The sequence below is a fragment of the Scyliorhinus torazame genome, chromosome 4 (genome assembly GCF_047496885.1).
Source record: "Scyliorhinus torazame isolate Kashiwa2021f chromosome 4, sScyTor2.1, whole genome shotgun sequence".
Lineage (NCBI taxonomy): Eukaryota > Metazoa > Chordata > Chondrichthyes > Carcharhiniformes > Scyliorhinidae > Scyliorhinus > Scyliorhinus torazame.
The window spans coordinates 293,364,466-293,378,084 of record NC_092710.1 but is presented as its reverse complement, the minus strand read 5'-3'; the positions used below and the strand labels follow the sequence as shown (position 1 = coordinate 293,378,084).

Sequence of the window (13,619 nt, the reverse complement as noted above, 5' to 3'; positions counted from 1 at the left end):
TGAGCTTTGTTTTATCTTTGCACATTTCCCTTTGTATTAAAGACACTGGCTTACACTCTCTTAATCTGATAGAACACACGCGATTGAGAAATTTGGTTCAATCTAGTGGACCTCCTGATTAATTATACCCTGGTCAAAATACACCCACACACCAGCTCTAATTTAATGAACAACTGCTCAGTGACAATTCTTTCCTCCTCCCGTTTTACGTGGCAATCCTCTTTTTAATTCTCTGCCCCTCTAATGTCATTAAAGTATTGATGTGTATCCTGCCACTGGTTCATAGTGTCAATATAGGCCGACATCATCCTCTTTCTTTCAAGTTTGAGAACTTTTTTATTGCAAGTTTGATATTTCCTCATGTTACCCGGTTTATCAATCTGCTATTGCTAATTAAAGTGGTCATGGTAATCAATGTTCGCTTTTAAGAATCTTTCTCTGACTGTTAAGATTGGTAAACGCTTTGTTATGTTTTCACTTGAGTTTCTCCTATTCCATTTCCATTGCAAATGTAGCAGATTCAATTCCTGTCCATTCACCTGCCATGCCATTTGGAAGGGCAAGCACTCCTTCCTGGTTAAAAATATATATTCCTCATGTCCGCTCTAATCTTTCTACCAATCACCTTAAATCTATGCCTCCTGATAATTTACCGCTAAGCTAGGGGAAATGGATCTTTCCTGTTTACACTATCTTGACCTCTTATTATTTTGTAAACCTTGATTAGGTCACCCCTCAGCCTCTTCTGTTCTGGGGAAAACAGACCTAACCTATCAAATTTCTTTACATATCTTACATTTTCTAGCCCTGGCAACATTCTTGTAAATCTTGTCCGCACTCTCTTCAGAGCCCCTCCTGTAATGTGATGACCAGAACTGTACTCAAAACCCCAGCTGTGGCCTATACAGTTCCATCATTACATCCCTACTTTTGTATTAATATCTCACCCATTAAAGGAAAGCATTCCATATACTTCTTTACCACCTGTCCTGTCACCTTCAAAGACCTGTGGACATGCACTTCAAGCTCTCTCACTTCCTCAACCCCTCTCTTCCTGTAATAACCCTCACGGGGCCCGCAGGGATGACTCAATTGATCTCCCCGCGGGACTCATTGAATATGAGCTCCCCCTACTGAGAGGTGGAGGTCTAGCAGCTGGGGCTCGTGAAACCAATGCTTCAAAGCCGTCCCGGATTGGGACCAGCATATTCAGTAGTCACGATTGGGACTTTGTGCTATATGCCGCATTATGGACTTTACTTTTGCTTTACAAATAGACCTTCATTGAAATCACTTTCTTGGGATTCCTGAAGATTTTATACTTTCCAAAATCTTTATGTTTATTGAATATTCCCTTGCTTTGCTTGTTGCTCCCAAATTATTCCCTAATGCATTTTGGGACAAACAGAATTACCTAATAGACTGTGTTCACTGTTCCTGTTCTCTGCTCTACATCGGGAAAGCTAAACACAGGTCAGGTTGACCACTTAGCTGACTATTTTTATGAGCTCTGTGCCTCTGACTTTCCTTATAGTTTCAAACCAGCTCACCTCAGGTTTTAGAGCAGTGCCTCACCTGAATATTGATATTAGTAACTTCAGATTTTATTTATATTCTCCATTTTCTTTGGGCATGGGTGTTGTATGGTCATCTTTACGTGCCTAGGGAAGGGGAGGAGAGTTCACATTTTGGGTGTTAATCTTTGACAGAATACAACACAATGTTTGCATCCTGGGTATTGATCTGTGCATTGTTCTTTTTTTATTTCCATTTTAACTTCACAGCTCCATCTTTTCAGGTTTCTTTATCTTTCTTACATTTCTCCCTTTCCCTGTGGGCCTTTCTTGCTGGAATCTTCTATGATAGCGGTAGTCCTGCATGCATCTGATTAAATGTTCAGGAGCATCGCTCCTCGGCCTTTGGCTAAGGTGAGCGTGAGGGTCAGGTGTAATGCCTGGCTCTGGTATGTCTCTCTTGTGGGGACCATGAATTGGATTCAATTTGAATTGTTTTTTGGAGCAGCCAAGGAGCTGGATTAAGGGTTTGCCCCTGTCCACACTCTGAGCTCTGGCTTTGTAACTCTGTTAAAGTAATTTTAAAAAAAGTTCAGGAGCAATCCCAAGAGTTGTTGGCCTATTAGATGACTGGCCACTCTCCAGTGCCAGTAGCGCCACTGGGAGTGGAGGCCCTATCCGGTACTGCAGTCAGTTCTCTATTTGATTGAAATAAAGAATTTACATAGCTTCTTTTGTATGATATCTCAAAGTGTTTCCCAACCAATTAAATACTTTTGAAATGCAATCATGGTTTTAATGTAAGGAAACATTATAATCAATTTGTGCACAGCAAGATCCCACAAACAGCAATGAATTAAATCGGTGTTTTTCAAACTTCTTTTCCCGGGACCCATTTTTACCAACCAGCCAACCTTCAGGACCCAACCCGGCCTACTTTCGTGACCCACGCCGTCCGACCTTCACGACCCATGCCGGCCGACCTTCGCGACCCACGCCGGCCAATCTCTACGGTCCACGCCGGCCGGCCTGCGCGACCCACCATTTTCTCTTACCTTGTTTGTTGCTGACAAGAATGGAGGAAATGGTTTTGGGTCCCTCTGGCCCCTATGGTCCCTTTGTCCTATTGGTCCTTTTGGCCCCCCGAACTTGAAAAAAAGTCTGCAACCATATAAAACAAATGCGTGCCCGATGATCGGTGCGCATGCACAGTGCAGCCGCATTTTAAAAATCTGTTCCTAGCCATTTTGAAGGCCGTTCGTAGCCGGCATTATTAAAAGCCGTCTGCTGCGGCTGTTGCGTGCAGATTTGCGCGATCAGGAGCGCCGCGACGGACGGCTCCGTGACCTCCTGACACCTGCCCGCGACCCACCCCTGAGTTTGACAATGCCTGAATTAAATGACCAATTAATCTGTTTTAGTGCTGTTGGTTAAGGGATAAATATTGATCATGGCAACGTCCTGCTTTTCTTGGTAACACGATGAAAGCTTTCACACCTACTTGAAAGGAAAGATGGGGCTTCAGTTTAACATCTGATTTGATCCAACCTTTTAGAACATTTTTAGAACGTTACAGTGCAGTACAGGCCCTTCGGCCCTCGATGTTGCGCCGACCTGTGAAACCACTCTAAAGCCCATCTACACTATTCCCTTATCGTCCATATGTCTATCCAATGACCATTTGAATGCCCTTAGTGTTGGCGAGTCCACTACTGTTGCAGGCAGGGCATTCCACGCCCTTACTACTCTCTGAGTGAAGAACCTACCTCTGACATCTGTCCTATATCTATCTCCCCTCAATTTAAAGCTGTTTAGCAGAGGGCTAAATCGCTGGCTTTGAAAGCAGACCAAGGCAGGCCAGCAGCACGGTTCAATTCCCGTAACAGCCTCCCCGAACAGGCGCCGGAATGTGGCGACTCGGGGCTTTTCACAGTAACTTCATTGAAGCCTACTTGTGGCAATAAGCGATTTTCATTTCATTTTCATGTCCCCTCGTGCTAGACATCACCATCCGAGGAACAAGGCTCTCACTGTCCACCCTATCCAATCCTCTGATCATCTTGTATGCCTCAATTAAGTCACCACTTAACCTTCTTCTCTCTAACGAAAACAGCCTCAAGTCCCTCAGCCTTTCCTCATAAGATCTTCCCTCCATACCAGGCAACATTCTGGTAAATCTCCTCTGCACCCTTTCCAATGCTTCCACATCCTTCCTATAATGCAGCGACCAGAATTGCACGCAATACTCCAAATGCGGCCACACCAGAGTTTTGTACAGCTGCAACATGACCTCATGGCTCCGAAACTCAATCCCTCTACCAATAAAAGCTAGCCCACCGGACGCCTTCATAACAACCCTCTCATCCTGAGTGGCAACTTTCAGGGATCTATGTACATGGACACCGAGATCTCTCTGCTCATCCACACTGCCAAGAATCTTACCATTAGCCCAGTAATCTGTCTTCTTGTTATTCCTTCCAAAATTAATCACCTCACACTTTTCTGCATGAAACTCCATTTGCCACATCTCAGCCCAGCGCTGCAGCTTATCTATGTCCCTCTGTAACTTGTAACATCCTTCCGCATTGTCCACAACTCCACCGACTTTAGTGTCATCTGCAAATTTACTCACCCATCCTTCTAAGCCCTCCTCCAGGTCATTTATAAAAATGACAAACAGCAGTGGCCCCAAAACAGATCCTTATGGTACACCACTAGTAACTGGACTCCAGTCTGAACATTTCCCATCAACCACCACGCTTTGTCTTCTTCCAGCTAGCCAATTTCTGATCCAAACTGCTAAATCACCCTGAATCCCATGCCTCCATATTTTCTGTAGTAACCTACAGTGGGGAACCTTATCAAACGCTTTACTGAAATCCATGTACACCACATCAACAGCTTTACCCTCATCCACCTGTTTGGTCACCTTCTCAAAGAACTCAATAAGGTTTGTGAGGCACGACCTACCCTTCACAAAACCGTGTTGACTATCTCTAATCAAATTATTCCTTTCCAGATGATTATACATCCTATCTCCCTCCCCCTCCCAGGTGCCAGGGTGCGTGATGTCTCGGATCGTGTTTTCGGGATCCTTAAGGGGGAGGGGGAGCTGCCCCAAGCCGTGGTCCACATAGGTACCAACGACATAGGTAGAAAAAGGGATAGGGATGTAAGGCAGTAATTCAGGGAGCTAGGGTGGAAACTTAGATCTAGGACAAACAGAGTTATTATCTCTGGGATGTTACCCGTGCCACGTGATAGCGAGGCGAGGAATAGGGAGAGAGAGGAGTTGAACACGTGGCTACAGGGATGGTGCAGGAGTGAGAGTTTCAGATTTCTGGATAATTGGGGCTCATTCTGGGGTCGGTGGGACCTCTACAAACGGGATGGTCTGCACCTGGACCAGAGGGGTACCAATATTCTGGGGGGGAAATTTGCTCATGCTCTTCGGGAGGGTTTAAACTAGTTCAGCAGGGGCTTGGGAACCTGAATTGTAGCTCCAGTATACAGAAGATTGAGAGTAGTGAGGTCATGAGTAAGGTTTCAAAGTTGCAGGAGTGTACCGGCAGGCAGGAAGGTGGTTTAAAGTGTGTCTTCAATGCCAGGTGCATCCATAAGGTGGGTGAACCTGCGGCATGGGTTGGTACCTGGGACTTCGATGTTGTGGTCATTTCGGAGACATGGATAGAGCAGGGACCTTATCAAACGCTGTACTGAAATCCATATACACCACATCAACTGCTTTACCCTCCTCCTCCCAATACCTCCTCCTTTTCGATGTTAACATGACCCAGACTGTCCACATACCCTACCCAAGAATCATCTTCCACAAAGTCCTTTTCTTTGGTGAACACTGATGCAAAGTACTCATTTAGTACCTCACCCATTCCCTCTGGCTCAGCACATAGATTCCCCCCACTGTCCTTAAGTGGTCCAATCCTTTCCCTGGCCTTCCACCTCCTTTTTACATATGAATAAAATGCTTTGGGATTCACCTTAATTCGACTTGCCAAGGACTTTTCATGACCCCTCCCAGCCCTTCTAATTTCCCACTTAAGTACCTTCCTACTTTCTTTATGCTCATCAAGGATTTTGACTGTCCCCACCCTTCTCGACCATACGAAAGTCTCCTTTTTCTTTTTGGCAAGGTTCACAATATTCCTCGTTATCCAAGGCTCCCTAAATTTCCCGTACGTATCCTTTGTTCTCTCAGGAATGTGACTTTCCTGAATCCTAATCAACTGTCACTTGAAAGACTCCCACATGTCCGATGTTGATTTACCATCCATCAGCCGCACCCGATCCAAATTCTTCAATTCCTGTCTAATGTTATCATAATTTGCCTTTCCCCAGTTTAGCACCTTAACTCAAGGGTTACCCTCATCCATATCCAAAAGTATCCTAAAACTTACGGAATTGTGGTCACTACTCCCAAACTGTTCCCTTACTGAAATCTTAACCACCTGTACAGGCTCATTCCCCAATACCAGGTCCAGTACTGCCCCTTCCCTAGTTGGACTTTATACATATTGCATCAAGAAGCCTTCCTAGGTGCTCCTTACAAACTCTGCCCCGTCCAAGCCCCTAGAGCTAAATGAGTCCCAGTCAATATAGGGGGAATTAAAATCCCCTACCACAACAACCCAGTTACTTTTGCACCTATCCAAAATCTCTCCACCTATCTGTTCCTCTATCGCTGGAAGTTGGGGGGCTGTAATAAACGCCCAACATTGTGATTGCCGCCTTCCTGTTCCTGAGCTCTACCCAGATTGCCTCATTATATGAGTCCTCTGATGTGTCCTCCCACAGTATGGCTATAATATTCTCCTTAACCAGTAATACTACTCCCCCACCCCTTTTACAACCCTCTCTATCTCTCCTGAAGCATCCTTTTCCTCCAACATTCAGCTGCCAATCCTGCCCTTCCTTTGATCATGTATCTGTGATAGCAACATCATAGTTGCAAGTATTAATAAGTGCTCTAAGTTCATCTGCCTTACCTGCTATACTTCTGTCACTGAAAAAAAATACACTTCAAACCACTGTGTTTGAGCAGACACAGTGATGTTGTTATCTTATTTTTGTTCTCTATTTCCCCTTCGGTTATTACTCCTTCTAAGCTAAAGCTCTGGTTCCTACCCCACTGCTATACTAGTTTAAATCCTCCTGAGTGACTCTAGCAAACTTCCCAGCCAGGATATCGGAGCCCCTCCAGTTTAGATGCAACCCGTCCTTCTTGTACAGGTCACACCTGAACCAGAAGAGATCCCAGTGGTCCAGAAATCTGAAACCCTCCCTCCTGCACCACCAGTTTAGCTACGTATTTAGCTGCACTATCCTCCTATTTCTAGCCTCACTGGCACGAGCCACAGGGAGTAACCCTGAGATTACAACAATGAGGCTGTTAATTCCATTAAAAGGGCACTTTGCTACATAAAGAGAGTTTGAAGTCACAGAAAGTGGAATAAAGATTTTTTTTTTACCTTTGGTTTGGCATGAGGATGTTAATTCCATTAAATGAACTATAATGGATAGAATGGGGTGATCACAAGCGAACGAGTATGATTGTCCATCTAAGATACTCCGTGATACTGGTCACAGGTTCTGTGGGTCCTTGCATGGCTAATGAGCCCGATCCTAGAGTCGAATCTCCAATCACTCACTTGGCAGGAGTTTCTAAAAGGTGGGATCGGTCCTTGAACTCTAGGTTGCGGGTATTCCTTTCTTAGCCTCCTTTTCCGGGCCTCCTCATGTCGTCGGGTGTTTTGTGACCCTTCAATCAGGAAGATCCTCAAGTGGTCTCTTCTGAGCAAAGATCTCCCAGGCATTGACGTCTATGTTCCATTTCTTGAGATAAGCCTTCAAGGTGTCTTTGAAGATCTTCCTTTGTTCTCCTCTTGTTCAGAATCCTTCCTTGAGCTGGGTGAAGATTTGCTTTGGCAGTCAGCATTCTGACACCCTCAGCATATGGGTGGCCCAATGGAGTTGGTTTTGGATTATCATGCCCTTGATACTGGTACTATTGACTCCTTCAAGCACACTAATGTTCGCATGCCTGTCCTCCCAGCTGATTCAGAGCTGACGTACATTTGGATTTTGCAATGCATTTTAAGCAGCGTTGTTTAAGAGTCTCCCTTATGTAATGTTCATCCTCACAAGTCTCAGTGATGACTTCAAATGCTTTAACAAAGTTTAATGCCTTAGTTAACGTGTGTAAACCTCCTGTAAGCCAATGTGACTATGTCTCTGACAGGTATTGCAGAATCCAGTGCAGATTCAAAATCTGTAGTTAGGCTACATCTCCGCCTGGCGAGGAAGCAAATCAATTACCCACCCCATGTGTTCCAGGATACTGCCCTGCAGCAACTGCTGCTTTCGGACTTTGAGCTTGTAAGATTGACAATTGATATGTCAACACCCTCCCCTTCCTCACTCCCCTCCCCTTCTTCCCTCCACGTCCTCCATCCTCCCTCCCTCCCACCCCTTCCCCTCTTCCCTCCTTCCCCCCTCTCCCCTCCTCCCCTCCCTCCTCTTTACAGATAGACAGAACTGTTGTGTTTGAGTGAATAAATATATTTTATTGCAAGAAATTTGTAAAAGGTGAGGTAGTTTTATGTCATTGTTTAGCTGCTAAAGCTAAACATTACGTTAAATGTTAACTGGTTTCAAAGTTTTGTATCTATAAAATTATTTTTGTTAATAAATGTTTTACATTAATCTTTGCAAGCTTTTACAAATATCGTACTGAAACATCAAACACAACATTTAATTATGAGATAATTATAAATGAATAATATAATTGAAGTAAACAGGGCAGAAACATGTTTAACATGGGTAACAAGGTGGCACGCTAATTAGCGCTGCTGCAACCAGGGACCCATGTTCAATTCGGACCATGGTTGACTTTGTGGTGCTTGTACACCCTCCCCATGTCTGCATGGGTTTTGTAAAACCATGGAATAGAACTGTAGACTTCCTACATTGCAGAAGGAGGCCATTTGGCCCATCAGGTCTGCACCAACCCTCTGAAAGAGTACCCTAACTAGGTCCACTCCTCTGCCTTATTCCTGGGACATAATCTATACATCCCTGGACATTAAGGGGAAGTTTAGCATGGCCAATCCACCTAACCTGCACATCTTTGGGTTGTGGGAGGAAACCAGAGCACCCAGAGGAGATCCACACAGACATGGGGAGAACGTGCAAAGTCCACACAGACAGTCACCCCAAGGCTGCATCCCAGGGTACTGAAGGAGATGGCTCTAGAAATAGTGGATGCATTGGTGGTCACCTTCCAGGATTATATAGACTGCTGAATCGTTCCTGCAGATTGGAGGTTGGCTAATGTAACTCCACTATTTAAAAAGCAGAGAATTATAGACTAGTATGTCTGACGTCAGTAGTGGGGAAAATTCTTGAATCCATTATCAAAGATTTTATAGCAGAGCACTTAGAAAACAGTGGCAGGATCGGACAGATTCAGCGGGGATTTATGAAGCGGAAATCATGCTCGACAAATCTACTGGAATTCTTTGAGTATGTAACTAGTAGAATTGATGAAGGGGAGCCAGTGGATTTGATGTATTTGGACTTTCAGAAGGCTTTTGACAAATTCCCGCATAAAAGATTAGCGTGTAAAATTAAAGCGCAGGGGAGTTGGGGTAGTGCATTGAGATGGATAGAAAACTGGTTGGCAGACAGGAAACAAAGAATCGGAATTAACAGGTCTTTTTCAAATTAGCAGGTAAGAATCGGTGCTATGACCCCAGCCATTCACAATATATATTAATGATTTAGTAAGGGATCAAAATGTCATCTCCAAAGTTAGGTGGGAGGGTGACTGTGAGGAGGATTCAGAGATCCTTCAGTGTGAATTGGACTAGTTGAGTGAGTGGGAAAATGAATGGCAGATGCAGTATAATTTGGATAAATGCGACGTCATCCACTTTGGTAGCAAAAACAAGAAGGCAGACTATTATCTGAATGGCCATAAATTGGGAGAGGGGAATGTGCAACGAGATCTGGGTATCATCGTAACCAGTGACTGAAGGTAAGCATGCAGGTGTAGCAGACGATAAAGAAGGCAAATGGTATGCTGGCCTTCATTATGAGAGGGTTCAAGTGCAGGAGCAGGGATGTCTTGCTGCAATTATACAGGGCCTTGGTGAGGCCACATTTGGAGTATTGTGTGCAGTTTTGGTTTCCTTATCTGAGGAAGGATGTTCTAGCTGTAGAGGGAATGCAGCAAAGGTTAACCAGACTGATTCCTGGGATGGCAGAGGAGAGATTGAATCAGTTAGGATTGCATTCGCTGGAGTTCAGAAGAATGAGGGTGGATCTCATAGAAACCTATAAAATTCCAACAGGACTGGACAGGGTTGATGCAGGAAAGATGTTCCCGAAGGTGGGGGTGTCCAGAACCAGGGGGCACAGCCTGAAGATACGGGGTAGACCAAATAGGACAGAGAAGGGGAGCAATTTCTTCACCCAGAGAGTGGGGAGCCTGTGGAATTTGTTACCACAGGAAGTAGTTGAGTGCAAAACATTGTATAGTTTCAAGAAGCAGTTAGATATAGCGAAGGGAATCAAAGGATATGGGGGAAAGCGGGAATAGACTATTGAGTTGGATGATCAGCCATGTTCATAATGAATGGCAGAGCAGGCTTGAAGGGCTGAATGGCCTCCTCCTGTTCTTTTTTTTTCTATGTTTCTATGTTTTCACGGCTTGGAATTTTCGCTTTCTGTAACTGGAGGTACAACAAGAAGTCCTGTTTCACGCACAAAATATGTATACGGGCTGGATCTACCCAACGGTGGCAGTGTTGGGGTGACCGCCGCTGACTGCAAAAATAATTGCGGCCCTGTTCTTTCCCAACCTTGCAGCTGGTCTTCACTCGGCGCAGTCATCCACCGAGAGCAATGGCAAAGAAGAGCATGGAGAGGCCACGCCCACTTTTACCACACCTGTCGCCGCGCTTAGTACGTTTTTAGAAGTGTTAAGGGTTTTACTGGTTTTGTGGGATTGGAAGGTGAGGAGTGGGGGCGTGAATGGAGATTTGGGAAATCGGGTCTGGGTAGTTGGGTCAGGCAAGGGGCACGTGGGTATTTACTGGGGGGTTGTTGGAGTATTTGGGAGGGTATGGTGAGGTGGGCGCTGCTCTTAATTCCTGACCTATTACAGAAATACCGGAGTCAGGTAATATAACAGCTCAGAACGCCGGTTAGCTCAGTCAGTTGAATGGCTAGAGTCCAGTGCAGAAAGATGGCAACGGTGTGAGTTCGATCCCTGTGCCAACTATGCACAACATCTTGATGACGGCATGGTAGCACAGTGGTTAGCACTGTTGCTTCATAGCTTCAGGGTCCCACATTCAACTCCCAGCTTGGGTCACTGTCTGTGCGGAGTCTGCATGCTCTCCCCATGTCTGCGTGGGTTTCCTCCGGGTGCTCAGCCATCGCAATCCTTAATGTTTACAGCACTAGGTCCTTTCACTTTGCTATCGTGAGAATCAGCTGCACGGTAGCACAATGGTTACCACCGTGGCTTCACAGCGCCAGGGACCCGGGTTCGATTCCCGGCTTGGGTCCCTGTCTATGCGGAGTCTGCATGTTCTCCCCGTGTCTGCGTGGGTTTCCTCCGGGTGCTCCGGTATCTTCCCACAGTCCAAAGATGTGCAGGTTAGGTAGATTGGGCATGCTAAATTGCCCCTTAGCATCCAAAAAGGTTGGGTGCGGTTCCTGGGTTATGGGGATAGGGTGGAGGTGTGGGCTTGGGTAGGGTATTCTTTTCAAGGGCTGGTGCAGACTCGATGGACCGAATGGCCTCCTACCGCACTGTAAATTCTATGATTCTATGACCTGCCTCCTTGCTTTGCACCATGCTTGATGTCGGGTGCTGCCTGTCATAACCTACCGCATAGGACTTACGGGGTGGGAATGATTGTCTTCCCTGTGTCCCTTGCGGAGTTCGAGCTTCCTCGTTAAGGGGGCAAGGGAAGCTCAATCTATATTGTATATAAGGTCGGCCAGTGCAGCTCCAACTGTTAAGTCCCGGTTGGGAACTACCGTAAGCTGTGTATTACAGCTTTGTAAATAAGCCCACGTTTCTTTGATACAACTCAGTGTGGACACCCCCTGTCTTCACAAAAGTGCCTTTCAGGATATATAACCACTTGTCTCTCTCTAACCGAGGAAAATGCCTGTGGTCCCTTGTGGACTATGGCTAATTACCTACCATCAACTCATTCTCAATAAAATGATGAAGAGTGGTATTAAAATCAGGTTACGAGCCTATCTGCCGTGCTGTCAATTGGACTCAGTTGGTAGATTTCTTATTTGGGATTATCCAACGTATTGTCACAAAAATATTATCACAACATCGCTGTGAATGACATCGCTGTTTAAATAAAGAGGAATGATTGCTTGCCTCAATTCTCACAGTGAAGAGTGTGCTCTTTAAAGCCCAGTGGAGCGGAGAATCAGCAAGCACAATTATTCTCACGATCTCTCGACATTTTAAATCAGGTTTTTCTACATAAAAACCATTGGGGCAGTTAATGATGAGGTCGCTGGGTTAAAACTGCTGTCCACTAGCTCAAAACCGTTATCAGAGTCAACAGGCTGTAATGTTAGGTACGTTATTATTAACTTTTGTACTTCCCTTAGTTGTAAAGGATAAGTATAAAACTCATGACGGACACGATCTGGTAGAATGCTGCCATAGGCCTCATTTTGATATAAAAAAAACCTCCAGCTAATGGGACAGGGTGGATTTGAGATGATGGGCTGGAACATGGGATTAAGATGCAGTTGGGATTGAGGGGAGGATGGGATTGAAAAGTGGATGGCGTTGAGGGGAGGATGGGATTGAAAGGTGGATGGGATTGAGGGGTGAATGGGATTGAGGGGTGGTTGGGATTGAGGGGAGGATGGGATTGAGTGGTGGATAGGATTGAGGGGAGGATGGGACTGGGGGTGGATGGGATTCAGGGTGGATGGGATCGAGGGGTGGATGGGATTGAGGGGTGAATGGGATTGAGGGAAGGATGGGATTGAGGGTGGATGGGATTGAGGGGTGGATGGGGTTGAGGGGAGGATGGGATTGAGGGGTTGATGGGATTGAGGGGTGGATGGGATTGACGTGGATGGGATTGAGGGGTGGATGGGATTGAGGGTGAATGGGTTTGAAGGGTGGAAGGGATTGAGGGTGGATGGGATTGAACGGTGGGTGGGATTGAGGGGAGGATGGGATAGAGGGGAGGATGGGATTGAGGGGTGAATAGGATTGAGGGGTGGATGGGATTGAGGTGGATGTGATTGAGGGGTTTATGGGATTGAGGGAAGGGTGGGATTGAGGGGTGGATGGGATTGAGGGTGGATGGGATTGAGGGGTGGATGGGATTGAGGGCTGGATGTAATTGAGGGGTGGATGGGATTGAGGTGGATGGGATTGAGGTGTGGATGGGATTGAGGGGTGGATGGGATTGACGGATTGATGGGGTGGAGGGGAGGATGGGATTGAGGGGAGGATGGGATTGACGTGGATGGGATTGAGGGTTGGATGGCATTGAGGGGTGGATGGCAGTTAGGGGTTGATGGGATTGAGGAGTGGATGGGATTGAGGTGGATGGCATTGATGGGTGGATGGGATTGAGGGGTGGATGGGATTGAGGAGTGGATGGGATTGAGGGGTGGATGGCAGTTAGGGGTTGATGGGATTGAGGAGTGGATGGGATTGAGGTGGATGGGATTGAAGGGTGGATGGGATTGAGGAGTGGATGGGATTGAGGGGTGGATGGCAGTTAGGGGTCGATGGGATTGAGGAGTGGATGGGATTGAGGTGGATGGGATTGATGGGTGGATGGGATTGAGGGGTGGATGGGATTGGGGGGTGGATGGCAGTTAGGGGTGGATGGGATTAAGGGGTGGATGGGATTGAGGAGTCGATGGGATTGAGAGGTGGATGGGATTGAGAGGTGGATGACATTGAGGGGTGAATGGGATTGAGGGGCGGATGGGATTAAGAGGTGAATGGGATTGAGGGGCGGATGGTAGTTAGGGGTTGATGGGATTGAGGGGTGGATGGGATTGAGGAGTGGATGG

At 46.2% G+C, this 13,619-nt stretch overlaps 1 long non-coding RNA gene across 1 annotated transcript in view; it reads right to left on the bottom strand.

Annotated features, from left to right (window-relative positions):
* LOC140411748 (uncharacterized) overlaps window positions 1-7,344 on the bottom strand; it is a 34,285-nt gene extending 26,941 nt beyond the window's left edge. Inside the window, exon 1 of the long non-coding RNA XR_011940991.1 lies at window positions 7,001-7,344. This is a non-coding gene — a long non-coding RNA (uncharacterized lncRNA). The remainder of the gene's footprint in view (window positions 1-7,000) is intronic.
* Window positions 7,345-13,619: the final 6,275 nt, after the last annotated feature.